We start from the raw sequence: 18,593 nt of genomic DNA, 5'->3' as shown, positions 1-18,593 counted from the left end.
TTGAAGTCACTTGACCTCTTTGTCCATTTCCTCGTCTCCAGCATGCTTGCTGTAATATTAAAGGAACTAATTCAGGTAGAGTTATTGGTACAGTACCTGGCTCACAGTAAGAACTCAGAAAATGTAATGGTGGAATAGGTGTGTCTATATGTTCCATGCGTGAAGGCCACCATTATACCCCCAAACCTTAAAACTGGTTTGACCATAGAATTAAGGAATTGTTTCTCTCTTGTTCTGGTTTCATAAGATGCACAGAGTATGCTTCTGGGGACAGAGAGGAAGGAGGAAACTGGGTTTAAAAATATTTGTTTTCCAGATTCAGCTACTTATAATATGTTTACATTTTACTTCCAGTCTGTTTTAAATTGCAGATATCATTTTTAAGTTTTGTAATTGTAGATATTATCTTGCATTTTGTAATTTTCCCTTAATATTTTTTTATATACATTTATTTATTTTTGGCTGCATTGGGTCTTTGTTGCTGCGCTCGGGCTTTCTCTAGTTGTGGTGAGCTGGGGCTACTCTTCGCTGTGGTACGCGGGCTTCTCATTACGGTGGCTTCTCTTGTTGTGGATCATGGGCTCTAGGTGCGCAGGCTTCAGTAGTTTTGGCACGTGGGCTCAGTAGTTGTGGCTCGCGGGCTGTAGAGCTCAGGCTCAGTGGTTGTGGCGCACGGGCTTAGTTGCTCCACGGCATGTGGGATCTTCCCGGACCAGGGCTCGAACCCATGTCCCCTGTGTTGGCAGGCGGATTCTCAACCACTGCGCCACCAGGGAACTCCCTCCCTTAATATTATAAAATGAGCTTTTTGTACATTACAATGCTCTTTAAGTAAACATTATTATAATGGGTACATATTGAGATGAATATATTATAATTTATATTTGTATACTAAAATAAAAATAAAAATATTTGTTTTCAGTGTCTCAGTAAGAAAAAAAAATGATAAACCAGATTACTTTTCCTATTGGCAGTCCATTTAGGGGTGTGACTGAAAGTCCTGTTAAAGAATTGCTAGATCTTTAATAAAAACAAGTTCCAAACTCAAGACCTCTTGAGATCTCATATAATTTACTTTTTGTTGTGATGGATAGTCTTGAAATACATGTATGATAGATGGTTATAAGTGGCATTGACTAAAGCAAGACAATGTATTTAAGAGATTACATGCATTTCTATATGTATTTGCTCCATAGTGGTTAAGTACTATTAAAATCTTATCAGTTTCATCCTTAGTATGTTTCTCATTTTAAACATAAATAATGAAAGTAATAAATGTCCAAGGAAAACCAAAGGACACATTCGTTCCATTCAAGCACTCTTGAACTATTATCTTAAAATTTCTTTTAGTGAGCTGAATGCCACATTTGCTTTCAGAATGTGATATAAATCTGTGACAATGGCATGTAAATTTACAAATGAGATAAAAATATTATGATAGGAAAAGTTAAAAAAAATCAATGCTAAGTGATCAACATAGTTGCACTGTTATTTAAATATAAAGTATGAGAAAATATTAATAGCTTAATTTGTATCCATTCTTTAAAATGAATAAGGACTTGGTTTTAAATATAGGGAAGTACATAAAAGAAGATAGTGTGATGTCGTGCAAAGAGTGTAGGAGTGAATAGTAGAATACCTAACTTCTAGCTGAAGCTCAGCTATTATTTGACCATGTTATCTTGGGAAAGCCATTTGACGTCTCCCAGCTTCTATTTCCTCGTTTGTAAAACGAGATAATGCATTTCGTCTTAGGTCACAGCCAGTTCAATCCTATGATTGTGTATGTGGATATCTGGGGGAGATACACATACGACAAAATTTAGTTTAGAATCAATGGAGTTGCTTCCTCTTCATAATACAAATGTGACTTGTTGGGATTATGTTCCTCCTTCTATCAGTATAATTCTAACTTTTCAACCCCTCATCCCCAACACACATATAACACAGCCTTCTCACATTAAATAATTCAGTTTGCGGCATATGCTCTTATTGTGGCAAATTTCACACGTTGCTATTTTTGAACTTGACCTTAAGAATAGGCTTAAAAAGTGTTTTTAGCAGAAAGCTGAGAAATCCTAGGTTTGGGGTTGCACATAACTGAGTCAAGTTGATTCCATTTTTTCTTTTGACCAGCATTCTAACCACTCTGCTATATCATAAATGTGAGTCCTTGTTCAGAAAGTGAACAAAGCAAGAAGTGAGGTTCATATCGAACAACTTTATCCCCATTGCTGGAAGAGCAACTCATACATCCTGTTGAGAACCTTTTACATTTAGAAGAATGTATGTGAGACTAAAGCATTACCCAGCTTCTGTGGAGGGGAGTGTGAGCCCACCATTATTATGACATCGTATTTCTATGAAAATAAAGAACTCATTCACTTACAGTGCTATGTCAGTTAACTAAAATCATGACAAAAGTGTGAGTTCATCTTTGCTTCTGTGTCTGATAAGACAAAGAAAAACCAAGAATGGAGACTTGGGGTAGTGGGAAGGCAGATATAAGCCTAAGAAAAAGAGTCTTACATTTGAGCAAATAGTGTAACAGAAGAAGTAGAGTGACATACTACCAGGCTGTGTCTACTTGATATCAGAATATCCTGGGTTTAGTTACATGATCCATTACTTTTTCCTTAAGAAAGGCATGCTGGTTTTTTAGCTGTGTGTAATATCTCTCAAAATGATAGGAACACATAAACCACATAGATATGGACATCAATAGCAGTGTAAGACCCAGTCACAGAGTATCTGTACATAGAAATAGAATGTATGGGGAGTTCTGGATTTATATTGAATCCACGAATAGAAGTATAGAGACATTGATTTGGCCATTTGAAACTCTCTGTGGGAATAAAATCCTATTTTCTCCCTCAGAGTAGACACGTTGGTGTGGATGTTTCTGTGAGACCATCGGACAATGTGTTTTTGACAAAGGAAACCATCATTCCTTGTAGTTACAAAGAGTTTTCATGTACATTACCTCACTTAATCCTCAAAACATTATGATTGTGTATTCTTATTACATAGTATCACTGTTCCCTTGTACAAGTAAGGAAACTGAGACTTACAGAGACGATAAGTGACACAATGACAGTCACACAGCTTTTAGGTGTCGGTCACGATCTGAATCAGTTGTGAACTGCAACTCCCTACCCTTTTTGTTGCCTCTTCTCACAGTCCTATTAAGTTTGGACTTAACAGAGTCATACTTTAAAGCTATTTTGGGCAACACAATACATCACTTTTTTTTCATGCTTCACTTCTTTTTTAAACAATTCTCAGGGATATCAACTTTGAAAGCTTCCTTTACAAACCAATGGATTAATGAGCCCAGTTCACTGTACCCCTTAAAATCACACCTGTCGTTTCAAATATAAAATTATACAGCATTATATTCCTCATTGTCTTTATAACTCAGCAATTGTACTAAAATCAACCAAAAGTGATTTTAATGAATTAGCTCTCAAAGTGGAACCAATGTTAATACCTGATCCAGTAGAAATGGGTATTGAAACCACATGGGAAGAAAAACTGATGATAAACCTTTCTAATTTTGAAGCATTGCACACACTTTTAGTGCCATAGTTGTGCTCTTTAGTCACCAAACACAAGTCCTATAGGGAAGTATTACTAGGAAATGTGCTACCCATTTCTCTGCATCGTGAGTAAACCCATGAATAGCAACAGAAGCTGCAAATACACTTTAATATAAAATGTAAATGCTTCATTGACTGTAGGATGTATGAAATGTAATCACTTGAAAAGTAGTAAATATGAAGACATTTCCATGCATGACATTCTTTAAGTATGTTTAAGGACAGCATCATGAATTATGTGTTTTTAAAGGTTTGCTAAGATTCTTCCAAGGTCAGGCGGGCAGTTATATACTCCATCGTCACATCTCTGTGGTAACTTTCTGTCACAGGGATGTAGACCCTCATCTTCTATATATTCCATTCCTTCTTTCATTCTTTCCTTCTTTCATTCAGTCGGCACTGATTAAGCATCTACTGTGTAGCAAGCAGACATTGTAATTGTCCTATCTGGTCCAAGGACATAGTGACCAAAACTCCCTTCACTGCTTACGCCATCTTAAGCAAAGTTTGTTTGTTTGTTTGTTTTTTATAAATTTATTTATTTATTTTTGGCTGCGTTGAGTCTTCATTGCTGCGCGCGGGCTTTCTCTAGTTGTGGCGAGCGGGGGCTACTCTTCGTTGCAGTGCACAGGCTTCTCATTGCGGTGGCTTCTCTTGTTGTGGAGCACGGGCTCTAGGCACGTAGGCTTCAGTAGTTGTGGCGCACAGGCTCAATAGTTGTGGCTTACGGGCTCTAGAGCACAGGCTCAGTAGTTGTAGTGCCCTGGCTTAGTTGCTCCGTGGCATGTGGGATCTTCCCAGACCAAGGCTCGAACCCATGTCCCCTGCATTGGCAGGCGGATTCTTAACCACTGCGCCACCAGGGAAGCCCTTAAGCAAAGTTTTATAGATGAATTTTCTTTCATTACTTCCATGATGGCCCACCCTCCCTCCCTTTCTCCATCTTATAAACAAATATATATATCTATGCGTGTATATATGTGTGTGTGTGTGTGTATATATATATATATGAGCTATTGCGACACTAATACTATAAAAGTAGTACCTTTTCAGATCTCTGGTTTACAAATTCTTCAATAATTTCTGACTGGGAGTTTGGTCTATGTAATAAGATTAGCAAGATTCGTGGAAGGACATGGAATCATATTTAGCTGGCCAACAGAAATATTTGCGTGGCTTCATTTTTTTTAAAAAAAACTAAACAAGATTTTTAATTGAAAAAAATTAAAAGTTCCAGTGGAGGAGTTTATGTTCTTTACTTGGGTGAGATAGGTTTTTGAAGCAGGCTTCTAGCTATCGGTTGGCCAAAAAGTTCGTTCGGGTTTTCGTAACATTGTACAGAACAACCCGAGTGAACTTTTTGGCCAACCCAATATGTATGTATGTTTGTCCTTATCATCATTGAGTACATGATTTGATCCTTTAAATGTGTTGATGGATTTTGAACATTTTCCTTATGTTCTTTTTTTTTTTTTAAGGATCTTGGGCTAATCATTTTACATTGTGGTTTATGGGGTCCCTTCTAGGCAGGAAGTGTAGGTGATCTGGGCAGTCTGCTCCTACAGATAATGTGGACCCATCACCAACTGAGGGTGAGGAGAGGACAGCCAACTTTCTTCACTTCCGTTTTGCTGAGGGTTGGTTCTGCCGATGTCTCCTTAGCATGCCCTTCCTTGACTTTTTCTTTAATAAGACCAAAAATGATTCTGCTTGTGGTTAGATCACAGAACTCAGAAGAAAATAAGTCTGTGGCCATTCTCAAAGGAAATGTTTTCCTGCATCAGTGGTTCTCAAATGTTAGTGAACCTCAGAATCACTTGGAAGACTTATTAAAACACAGATCACTGTATGATCACTGTGTGTGGGCCCCACTTGCAGAGTTTCTGATTCAGTAGGTCTGGGATGGGGCCTGAGATTCTGCATTTCTAACAAGCTCCCAAGTGAGGCCGCTGCTGGTCCAGGGCCCACACTCTGAGAACCATTATTCTGCATTAAACACTTGCTGTGTACAGCTGGGTTTAAAAGGTTAAAAGGTTATGGGCTTCCCTGGTGGCGCAGTGGTTGGGAGTCTGCCTGCCAATGCAGGGGACACGGGTTCGAGCCCTGGTCTGGGAAGATCCCACATGCCACGGAGCAACTAGGCCCGTGAGCCACAATTACTGAGCCTGCGCGTCTGGAGCCTGTGCTCCGCAACAAGAGAGGCCGCGATAATGAGAGGCCCGTGCACCGCGATGAAGAGTGGCCCCCACTTGCCACAACTAGAGAAAGCCCTCGCACAGAAACGAAGACCCAACACAGCCATAAATAATAAATAAATAAATTTAAAAAAAAAAAAAAAAAAGGTTAAAAGGTTAAAAGTTATATATATGACTTCTGCAAGACACTTTGAGAACTTTAGAGTTAGACTGCGGAAAATAAGCATAATGTCATGCAGAAAATTCTGTATCAGAGGAGTGTTACTGTGCTACAAGAAGGTGGAGACCCAAGCACTTGTCTCTGAGGCAGAAAGAAGAGGGTGAAGGGAACTTTTAGTAGATTCCTAGTAACACCATATGAATTTATAACTATAAATCCAAAATGTAAATATGGATAAATATAATAAACATAATGTAAATATGAATTTATAGTTACTATATTTCAAGACACATGATCTAGATGTAGATACTGAGCCCTTGAATGTAGCCAGTCCAAATTGAAGTATGTTGTAAGTGTAATATACACATGAGGTTTCAAAGACTTAGTACCAAAAAAAAGGAATGTAAACCATCTCATTAATATTGTTGTATTGATTATATGTTGAGGTGATAATATTTTGATGTATTTGGTTAAGTAAAATATATCATTATAATTAATCTCACCCATTTCTTTTTTTTTTGATTATTCGAAGTTAGACATTTCTCTTGAAAATGAACCAAGTGAGCCTGTAGCTTCAAGTAAAACAACCGACAGTGTTTCTTTTTTACTTTTTCAATATGTCTACTAGAAAATTTAAAATAGCGTATGCAGCTCTCCTTATATTTCTGTTGGATAGTACTGGTCTAGAAGGTAAATCTGAAAACCTAGCATGGATAAGAGTCACCTGCAGAGCTTGTTAAAATAACCCCCAAGACTCAGTAGGTATTGGCTGAAATCTGTGATTCTGCATTTCTGTCAAGCTCCCAGGAGATGCTGTTGATCCGTGACCACGTATAAAAGATTCGTTCCCAAACTGTGGGTCACAGAGTTTTACGGAGAGGTGTAGAAATATATTTTTGCATGAAGCATTGTCTGTAGCTAGAATACAAAATCGTCTTGCCCATATACCAGTATTTTTCATAAATAAGTAACTGCAGGTGTGGTTACTAAACTCATACAGATTTTTATCCGTCAGTCACTTTTTCACAATTAACAGATACTAAGTAATACTTTTATTATGTGGGGATCCTCTAAGTCTTGGAAAGTTAATATGGGATCCACAGGCTTGAAAAGAGTGAAAGCCACTATCCAAAAATACTGTAGGAACAATTATTCTAACATATTCTAAACTGTCGGTAGCTCTTGTAAAAAGATTTCAACTATAACATCGAGTTTGACGTGCCCTTTGGCAGGAGTTTTTTAAAGTTGAAGGAAATGAAAAGAACAAAGGAAAGAAGAATGTGTTTGTTTTAGACAAGGTTGGGTCACAGAAGGATTTGTTGACATTAGGAATAGAATGACCCATGAAAAAAGGGACAATTGAGTTCTAGGAAAACATCTTTTCAGTAAAGAGAGAACAATCATTTATGCTGAACCTCATCTCTGTTTTAAAAAAAAAAAAAACAGAAGTGAACAAGTCCCTTTAAAGATTTAAAGGAATGTGTAAATCTAAATGTCCAGGCTAGTTACAGCCCTTAGAACACACTTAGGTTCAAGTGCACTGTCAAGCTTATGGACGTTTTCCTCAGTCATTGTGCTTTACAATGTTTTTACAGCTAATTGTACTTTATTCAAGAGGAATGATACTGAAGTTGCCCAGGTACCCTTGAAAGTAACGTAGATCAGATGTTCCAGAGTCCAACCTCCTCACCCCAAAGAAGAAGAATCTAGTTTTCAAGGGCATACTTTATTATTTTTTTTTAAAGGCATCAGGATGTGTGGGATTACAGGGAGAAAAATGAATGATGTAGGGAGTGTGACCAAAAAAAATTTATGAGGTACAAAATGAGAGTGAAGCCAGTAGGAGTCAAAGATATGTTTATGAGTTAGAATGAAAGGCATATTAATTTTTCTTAGAGAGTTTATAAAGTGAACCAAAATCATTATGAAGTATTAGTTTGGTTACCTGAATGCTTGATCTTTCTGTACTACTTTCTTTCTGATTTGTTTTCATCAGGAACACTTTTTGCTAGTTCTGAAGCCAGCTACTGTGGCAATACATATAATAGTTTTATTATTGTTTTTAAAGATGTAATGTGTTCCTGTTAAATGTGTTTAAACAGCAGTTTTATGTATGTATGTATTTCTTTTAGCCTCTTGATCTCTCTAATTTCTTTTCAGAAATACGCATATAATTATGAGTACTTAAAATTGCCTTAATGCCCCTTTTCCTTCTCCCTTATTGTGCAACTGACATTTGCCCTTTCCTCAGAATTCTCACTGCTTTATTCTTTATTCTTCTAAGTGTCCTTCTCCCTCCAGCCTGACCTCCCTCCTTCACTGCAGCCTGACCCCGCCCCACCCATTCTTCTGCATTTGTTTGCCCTGGTGGTTTGCTTCTTTGCTTTTCCCACTCTCCCGCTGCGTGTGAAACACTCCGCCAGCAGCTGCTCACATTTCCCAGGCTACGTCATGCACAACATTCAAAGAGCTGCTGTTCTCACATTTCCACCAGAAAGACTCCACCTCTTCTCCTTCCCTCCGCATTCCTCTAGAAATAACCCGCTTTCAGACCAAATGAAAAGCTGGATGTTAAAGCCAACTCTGTAAGTAGGACTGGAAACCAGCTTATGAAATTCACAAATGCTATTTTTAAAGGTCAGTACCACAAAGGGAATCTTAAATTACTGTAGGTTGTCTTAATATTTCTTTATTCTTACAAGTTCTATAATGTCCTTAAAATAATGATCATTATGATATAAATTCTCCCTTCAGTTAATATATTCATTCATTTCAGAGGTAGAGCTGTGGTTGGAAAATATGATAAATTAGAAAGTATTAGAAATACAGGTTTTTTTATACAGGGCCATACTTTTTGGGCCAATGAAGTCGCACAAGATAAATTCGAGAAGAATTGTTTTTAGTGAGTATTATGCACTGCTGAAATTAATAACGAGCACTTATCTAGCATTTACTGGCTGCCATTCACTATTCTAAGCATGTTTACGTGTACTGTATTCATGCTTTTAAGCCTCACAATCACCCTTTGAGGTAGATATTATTTTTATCCTCGTTTTACAGATGAGGAGAATGAGAAACTAAAAGGTTAGATGGCTGGCCTGAGGTCACACAGCTGGTAAATGAGAGCCAGGTTTGAACCCAGGCAGCCTGGCTGTGGAGTCTGTCAGAACGACTGACTATACAGTACCACTTCTTTGCTATAAAGTTAGATACACATGATAGTATGTCCTCTTCGTTTACAGTTCAAACCTTTAAGCAAAAAGTATAACTTTCTTCTTACGTTTACTCATGTGTCAGGGATCACCTGCATTAAGAGTTAGGAAATGCAGATTTAAAGTCGGATGAGTATATGAATCTCAGACCACACTCTCAGGAATAGCCTGTTTAGAACCGAGTCTGAATCATTCACAGATTCAAAAGGAGAATCTCATCTGTAGAACCAGGAGGAATTAATCATCAAAATCTTCCTGAAGTGTGCAGAAATACTCCTTCATTCAATCAATATTTTCCATTTAATAAATATTTTTCTGGTCCCTACCCTCTGCCAGACTCTGTGCTATATAGTAGGGATGCAGTCATGGAAACACTAAGCACTCTCTGCCCTAATGGGGGTTTATAGTTTCTTGGGAAGACAGACAGTTTAAAAATTCCCATATAATAATTACAAATGGTGGTAAGTGTTATGAGAGAAGATGCAGAGAAAGTGGCCTTCCAACTGAAACCTAAAGGATGAAGACAGGTTAGCTAAGTGACTTTTCTATTCATCTGTAGCTTTTATTCTAAATAAAAGCCTGAAGCTTGGGACTAACAAACAGAGTAGTAAAATTCCAGTATGTAAATTTAATAACTAGAAATCATTTGAAGTAATGGACTGCAGAGTTAATATATAATTAAGTCACATCAAAAGAGAATTTCCTATCATTCTCTATCACAGACAGCATCCTGTTTGCTTGCTTCGTGGCACTTAACGAAAATCTATAGCTATGTGTTTGTTTATTAAAAGTTTATCTGCACCACTTTGAATGTCAGCTCCGTGAAGGCAGCAGGGGCCCTAACTACCATATCTACTGATACTTGGCAGTATCTTTTACATAGTAGGCATTCAATAAATAGTTCTTGAATCGCTGAAAGCATGAAATTAAGCAGAAATGTTGTTGAAAACTAAAATAAGTGGGAAACTATACCACAGGGGGTATATTAGGAAACAAAACTATTATTTCTGAAGAAACAGTATTCATGTCTAGATCTGTGGATGTATAAAGTTTACCAATGCTTAAATAATTTTCAAAAATTCCAAAAAGAAAAATAATTGATCAAAAATTAAATGTGCATCCTTTACTCTGTGGTGAACATGGTTTACTCATATCTTAGACCCTTATCAACAATTAATGATCTGTCTGCTCTGGTGACATGGAATATACTTAATATTACCTTTGGAGGAATATGAGATAAAATAGCTTTTCTTCCTCTCCCTGCTTTATTTTAATTTAGGTATAATTTTTTTTAGGTATAAATGACATATAATTATACTCATTTCAAGTGTACGACACAATGATTTGATATTTGTATCTATTGTGAAATGATCACCACAATTTGTCTAGTTAACATTCATCACCCTACCTAGTTACAAAATCTTTTTTCTTGTGATGAGAACTTCTAAAATAAACTCTTTTAGCATCTTCCAAATATGCAGTACAGTATTTTTTTGTGTGTGTGTGCAAAAATGTTCATGGAAGCTTTATTCACAATAGCCTCAAACCGGAAACAACCCAATCCATGAATAGGTGAGCGAATAAACCTATTTGGTATATTCATATAATCCATTACTACTAGGTGATGGAAGGAATTAAAAAGAGCAAACTATGAATGTGTGTAACAACATGGATGAATACCAAAAACGTGTTGTGCAAATAAGCTGGACCCAAAAAAATAGATACTCTATGGTACCATTTACACGAAGTTCTAGAACAGGCAAAACTAATCTATGGTGAAATAAATCAAAATGGTAGTTGTCCCTGGAAGGTACAAGGAGAGACGACCAGGAATGGGCATGAGAGAACTTTCTGGGATGATGGAAATATTCTATATCTTGATAGGAGTTACAAGGTTACATATTTTCTGTAACCCATCAAACTGTACAATAAAACTTGTGCATTTCACTGTATGTAAACCATACCCCAATAAGAATGTTTTTTTAAAGACTCACATAATACCTAAGTGTATAGAATAAACCTTGAAAGTTTTTCTTAGCCTGACCATCTACCTGCACCCCACTTTCCCTTGTCAAACACACACACTCCCCACTCAGTTTGGCCTGTTATCCTTCCAGGCTTGTTAATGCATTTACATGCCTACGTAACATACCCCGTCCCTCCCCCCCACACACATTTTCTTCTTACCTACACAGCATCAGAGCATAGACGTTGTTCTATGGAGAATTGTCTCTGAGAAAGCACATCTGACTGTCATTACCTACCTGCCTCTTAAAGCTTTCTAATGGCTTTCCCTTGCCTTAGGACAAAGTTCGACCCCTAACCCTGCTTATAAGTCCCGGGGAGGTCCAGGCCCTTCCTCCCTGGCCAGTCTCACACCCCCCAGCTTCCTTGTCCATTAGAGACTTCTTCCTGCCTGTGCTCCCTCGGCCTGAAACATTTCCACCATCCTCCTGCTTTTGATCTGGCTCTTTTTTTTTTTTTTTTAAACTGTATCTTTTTCTTTCCCTCCTAGAGATTCTTTTTTTTTTTTTTAAACTGAAGTATAGTTGACTTACAATGTTGCATTAGTTACAAGTGCACAGCAAAGTGATTCAGTTATACATACATATATATCTATTCTTTTTCAGATTCTTTTCTGTTACAATATGGCTCTTAGGCTCTTAATACACATTCTTTTGGTCACTTCTTTTTTTTGTTTTTGTTTTTTTTTTGCAGTAACCTTTTTTTTTAACATCTTTGTTGGAGTATAATTGCTTTACAAGGGTGTGTCAGTTTCTGCTTTATAACAGTGAATCAGTTATACATATACATATGTTCCCATATCTCTTCCCTCTTGCATCTCCCTCCCTCCCACCCTCCCTATCCCACCCCTCTAGGTGGTCACAAAGCACCAAGCTGATCTCCCTGTGCTATGCGGCTGCTTCCCACTAGCTATCTATTTTACATTTGGTAGTGTATATATGTCCATGACACTCTCTTACCCTGTCACATCTCACCCCACCCCCTCCCCATATCCTCAAGTCCATTCTCTAGTAGGTCTGTGTCTTTATTCCCATCTTGCCACTAGGTTCTTCATGGCCTTTTTTTTTTTCCCTTAGATTCCATATATATGTGTTAGCATACTGTATTTGTTTTTCTCTTTCTGACTTACTTCACTCTGTATGACAGACTCTAACTCCATCCACCTCATTACAAATACCTCCATTTCATTTCTTTTTATGGCTGAGTAATATTCCATTGTATATATGTGCCACATCTTCTTTATCCATTCATCTGTCGATGGACATTTAGGTTGCTTCCATGTCCTGGCTATTGTAAATAGAGCTGCAATGAACATTTTGGTACACGACTCTTTTTGACCTATGGTTTTCTCAGGGTATATGCCCAGTAGTGGGATTGCTGGGTCATATGGTAGTTCTATTTGTAGTTTTTTAAGGAACCTCCATACTGTTCTCCATAGTGGCTGTATCAATTTACATTCCCACCAACAGTGCAAGAGTGTTCCCTTTCCTCCACACCCTCTCCAGCATTTATTGTTTCTAGATTTTTTGATGATGGCCATTCTGACCGGTGTGAGATGATATCTCATTGTAGTTTTGATTTGCATTTCTCTAATGATTAATGATGTTGAGCATTCTTTCATGTGTCTGTAGGCCATCTGTATATCTTCTTTGGAGAAATGTCTATTTAGGTCTTCTGCCCATTTTTGGATTGGGTTGTTCGTTTTTTTGTTATTGAGCTGCTTGTAAATCTTGGAGATTAATCCTTTGTCAGTTGCTTCATTTGCAAATATTTTCTCCCATTCTGATGGTTGTCTTTTGGTCTTGTTTATGGTTTCCTTTGCTGTGCAAAAGCTTTTAAGTTTCATTAGGCCCCATTTGTTTATTTGTGTTCTTATTTCCATTTCTCTGGGAGCTGGGTCAAAAAGAATCTTGCTGTGATGTATGTCATAGAGTGTTCTGCCTATGTTTTCCTCTAAGAGTTTGATAGTGTCTGCCCTTACACTTAGGTCTTTAATCCATTTTGAGTTTATTTTTGTGCATGGTGTCAGGGAGTGTTCTAATTTCATACTTTTACATGTACCTGTCCAGTTTTCCCAGCACCACTTATTGAAGAGGCTGTCTTTTCTCCACTGTATATGCTTGCCTCCTTTATCAAAGATAAGGTGACCATATGTGTGTGGGTTTATCTCTGGGCTTTCTATCCTGTTCCATTGATCTATATTTCTGTTTTTGTGCCAGTACCAAACTGTCTTGATTACTGAAGCTTTGTAATATAGTTAGTATGCTTTTTTTAATTGTCTGTCTCCCACCATGAGAAAGCAAGCTTCAAGAAGCCAGGGATCTTGTCTGTTTTGTTTGCTACTGTATCCAAGGCACCTAAGAACCGTTCTTAGCATGGTAAATATTTGCTGAATGAACGAATGAATGAATGAATGAATGAACCAGAACTCGAGTAGCTTTTCGTGAGTGTGTGGTGAGTTCACCTAAGGATGGCAGAGTGGAAAGATGGGAAGAACCTGAGTCCTAATAATGCCATTGTGCTTCTGAGTTACCCAGTCCTCTGCTCTTGCCTCTGCACTCCTATTCCAGCCATTTTGTGCTAGGTTTTCTATTACCTGCAGCAGAAAGCATTCCATCAGGCACATGGTCTTTCAGATCATCCTAATTTGCAGCCATAGGACTCAGACATGACTGAACCAGAGGATGAATCCAAGTGGCACACACCATGACATTCTCAAAACATGACACTCCTACTGAGTGAAGTACCTAGTTTATAATATATTCTTTCCTTAGTCCTTCTCCCAAGAGACCTCCTGGTCTCCCTGCAACAGATATCTGGAGAGCCACCAATATGACTATAATACACTTCTGGATATGTAACTCCAGAACTGGTTACAACTTTAGCTTTCTCTCAGTTCCCATAAGTCCCCATCCCATGAATTTGCCACACTTACCTGAATTTCTCAGACAAGCTGGGACCAATGCCACTCAAGCTGGAACCTCCACCACGTAGCAAAAACCAAACATTATTTATTGCCTTTTACTTGCAATGAATTATATAAAACCTGAAAAATAAACAAGTAAATTAAGTCACTATTTGGTTAATGCTTGTATCCAAAAATCACTTTTACGTGAAATTCAGTTCAGTTTTTTTTAAGTGACTACATGATGCTGGACAGACTCTTTGGCAGTAGGGACAAAGATGTTCATGACACATGCCCCCTTCAAGAATGATGAACTACAAACAGTACCATAAGGGCTCTGCTAGAGATTTGAGGTGAAAAAAGGTGATATTAACATGGAGACAGTTAGCTATTAATTTTGCCCCAGGGATGATATTTGAGCTTAGACTTGAACAATGAGTAGGGTTTCAAAAGGTAGAGAAAAAAATGTAAGACTTTTCTAGGAAGACAGGACAGCATAAGCAAAGGTTTAGAGGTTCAGGGAAATCTGAAATAACCTAAGGTTGTTAGAGTCTGGAATGAATGAGGTGTGGGATGTATGGGTAGGGAAGTGTAGCAGAGGCGAAACAAGTAAAATCGAAGTAAATGAAGTGTATGTAATTAGGAGAAAGGAGACATCATTAAACATTTTCTTCAAATCTCCTTTTGACTTTTCACATTTGTCACTCATAAGGAAACTCTGTTACACTAACATGATTTTTACCTTTTTTAGCTTATTTGGCCCAGGTAAACAAGGGACAGAAAGTTTTTAATGCAAAATATTCATTCAACCTGAAAGAACATTGATGATTCCAGACCATTTAATGTTAAATATTTTAGAGTTCTAGACTATTTCTTTTTGGTTGAGCAGAATTTGTTTTCAGACTTTGAAAGTATATGTTTAGTTTGTAACAGACTAATTGCTCCTGCTTTCAAGCCAGTCTCCTGGGCATCAGCAGGTTCAAGTTCAGCAGGTAGGAATCTAGCCTCTGAGAATGTAGTCTACAAGTTAAGGAATGCATGATTACTCCTGTAATTACTTGAGAGGGGTTCTGAAATCCTGGTGGGGTTGATGGGGCCACCAGATAGCAGGGGTCAAAAATGTATAAGAGGTTAGGAATTCAGACGGGAGCTGCAGTGGGGAGTCAGAGTGAACAGGTTCTGAATATAAAAGATCAGGAATTCAAGTTGACAGTTAAGAAACCAACATCTCAGGGGCTTCCCTGGTGGTGCAGTGGTTAAGAATCCGCCTGCCAATGCAGGAGACACAGGTTTGAGCCCTGGCCCAGGAAGATCCCACATGCCGCAGAGCAGCTAAGCCCATGTGCCACAACTACTGAGCCTGTGCTCTAGAGCCTGCTAGCCACAACTACTGAGCCTGTGCTCTAGAGCCTGCTAGCCACAACTACTGAGCCCGTGTGCTGCAACTACTGAAGCCGTGTGCCCTAGAGCCCGTGCTCTGCAACAAGAGAAGCCAAGGCAATGAGAGGCCTACGCACCGCAACGAAGAGTAGCCCCCGCTCATCGCAGCTAGAGAAAGCCAGCACGCAGCAATGAAGACCCGACGCGGCCCTAGATAGATAGATAGATAGATAGATAGATAGATAGATAGATAGATAGATAGATAGAAACCAACATCTCAGAAATGTAAACCTCACTTAAAGGCTCTCCAAACTAGGACTTCACAATATACTCACCAAGGCAAGAACTAGTGTCTATTTACCTATGTAGTCTGGAGCACAGGGGATTGCAGATGCTGTGATGGTTAGAATGCTTTCAGCAGTCAATAACAGAATGCCCGACTTAAAGGGCCTTATATTTGTTTTTCCCAAACTTTTCTGGCCACAAGAATCACCAGGGGCTCTTGATTACATTGCTAATTCCCAAGCCCCCCTGGCAAATCTGATTCAATAGGTTTGGGAATTTATGTTTTAAACATGAACCCCAAGGGAACCTGGCAAGTTTTGAAAATGCTATCTTAAATAGAGACATCGGGTAATCTAATACAGTGGTTCCCAAACTTTAGCATGCATCAGAATCACCTGGAGGGCTTATTAAGCTACAGGCTGATGGGCTTCACACGGGGTTTCTGACTCAGTAGGTTTGGAGCAAATAGGGTCTGAGAGTCTGCATTTCTAGTTAAGTTCCCAGGTGATGCTGATACTACTGCAATCAGGAACCACACTTTGTGAGCCACTGGCCTAACCCAGCCAGCAGCCCAAAGGTCATCAGCTCTGGGGCTGTTTAATTCAGCAGCTGAGCTATAGTAGGACTGCAATTCAGCTTCTCTGGCAGTCTCTTGTCTTTCTCCCCATGATTCCAAGACGGCTTCCCACTGCACCAAGCAACATACCCTCAGACAACAATATTCAAGGCAGAAAAGGAATAAGGTACAAGGATAACTCCATGTTGGGGGGGGGGTGTGCTGGAGAAGAAAGAATTTCCCAGAAGCTCCCTAGCAGATTTTCCCTTATGTATCAGCCAGAACTGGGTCTCACTGTACCTGCTTTAAACGAGCCACCGGCTACAAGGAATATGGTACTACTGTGATTGGGTTAGACCCAATTTTAATTTTTCCCCCAGCACTGGGTCCACTGACGCTCAGTAGCTGATCATAATGGAGATTCTTTACCAAAGAATAAGAAGTGAATAGCTGTTAGGTAGGCAAATAGCTGGGAATGTCACAAATGGGTTCTGATACTAGTATGATTATAGGTAGGTTCAAGGTTGAAAATGTTAATACGAATGCTGGTAAATAATATATGATACTACCTTTGTTATCACCATTTGCAACAGGCTAGTAGACTCATGAAGAATTTGGCCCTGCATATTGAGGGAAAAGTGCCCTTTCAAAGCTCACTGTATACATGTAGTCATCTTGCTTTTATTATACCTGTGTATGGAATTGCAAGCTGCCCCTTCAGGTAATGAAATTTAGGGAAGTTGGAACCTGTATAACAGCAAATCAATACTGAAGTTATAGGCAAAGCCTGTACTTGTAGAGACTAACACATAGGATAGAAAGGCTTCGTGACCAAAATTTAACAAATTCCATATTTATAGGCATCCAACATAGACAGCAAACAATGTAGAGTGGTGTGTCTTTTTAGATGTTTGCACCTGTCTCTTCATTCATTCAGAAAAGTGTATTTTTTGGTTAACAAACACATAACTCAGCTCTGCCCGGTATGCCCACGGCCAGTGTAAAGTGAAAAGCTGAGTTGTTTATTTGGGGCTCACATCATCCAAATACTATATTAAAGAATGCATAAAAGGTCTCTCCTGAATTATAAGGAAAATTTCCTAAGTTTTCTGCATTCTTTTGATAGTGGAAGGTAGTGACTAATGTAAGACTATCTCCTGTTTTATTTTTGTTTCCTTTCAAGAACTAGCTTTTGTTAGGAGAATTGATAACTTTGAAAGAGGAGCTAAGCTAAGCTGACAAATACATTTCCTGTTGGTCAGTATCTAAAACTGTTTATTACTTCTTTTTTTCACCCACAATTTAGTGGTAAGTTTGCCCTTCACGTAGTGAAACTGATGTCTGCCACATTTGTAAGCCCCATCCGGCCTGACAGGGTTGTTGGTTTCAATGCCATAGGCTTGTGTCCAGAGACCCAGAAACTGAGTTTCAGAGAAATTTAGTCTATTGAGCTGGCACCCCATTCCATAATCATTAAGTTATGGTCAGGACGTAGTATCTAGCCCCTCACCCTGACCTTGTCCACGAGAAGCCTGGGCAAAGACCATGCAACTCCATTAAAACCCAGATCCATTGGGGCACTCCCCTTCCCTGGGGCAGATGGCAGTTGCACACGGGGCAAAATTGTGCATGATAAGCAAAAAATGGAAGTTTCCAAAGTGCTGTAGAATCACTGATAATTTGAGTACACTTAAACCTTCAGCAAGATTAATGACAGCATTTTCCCCCTGCTTCCTTTAGTTGCGAAGATTTTGTTTTTCCTTCTGGGTTGATTGCCTAGAAAATAGAAAAAGACCTTTGAGAGCCTTCGCCGGCAGAGGGTGCGTTCACCATGTGTGCACTGGGTCTCTGGCCCTGTGCCCTGGGGCTGCATTCTCTATAGTTTGTCACACTCACACAGCGTGGTGTGACTGCTTGCCGTTAGTTTACTGTCTTCTCAGATGGAAGCAGGCACTGGTTTGCCAGCAACTTTTGGTTGTTGTCGTTTTTGAGAACCATGCAACTAACAGATGTTTGTTGTTGGCTCCATATCTACATTCTTTGAAAGCTGGAGAATCAAATTGCTGACGTTCAGACAACACTAATTCCCATATCCAGGGAGCCTAATTTGCCATCCCTGAGATCCTGATTCCTGGTGTTCATGGGTTTAAAAACCATTTCAGTGACACAATATAAGAATGGGCTTGGGAGATGCAGTGCTGTCTCCACTAAAGATAATCACATTTTACAAACATCTGCGTCATTACTGGTATGATTCATCTCTAAGCTGTATACAG

At 38.8% G+C, this 18,593-nt stretch overlaps 1 protein-coding gene across 3 annotated transcripts in view; it reads left to right on the top strand.

The window, feature by feature from the left end:
* Positions 1-18,593, top strand: part of DMD (dystrophin) — a 2,123,648-nt gene that overhangs the window by 1,796,935 nt on the left and 308,120 nt on the right. The gene's annotated exons all lie outside the window — the stretch shown is intronic.

Source organism: Balaenoptera acutorostrata, chromosome X (genome assembly GCF_949987535.1).
Source record: "Balaenoptera acutorostrata chromosome X, mBalAcu1.1, whole genome shotgun sequence".
Lineage (NCBI taxonomy): Eukaryota > Metazoa > Chordata > Mammalia > Artiodactyla > Balaenopteridae > Balaenoptera > Balaenoptera acutorostrata.
The sequence above is the reverse complement of the archived record's forward strand: the minus strand, read 5'-3'. Positions and strand labels throughout refer to the sequence as shown.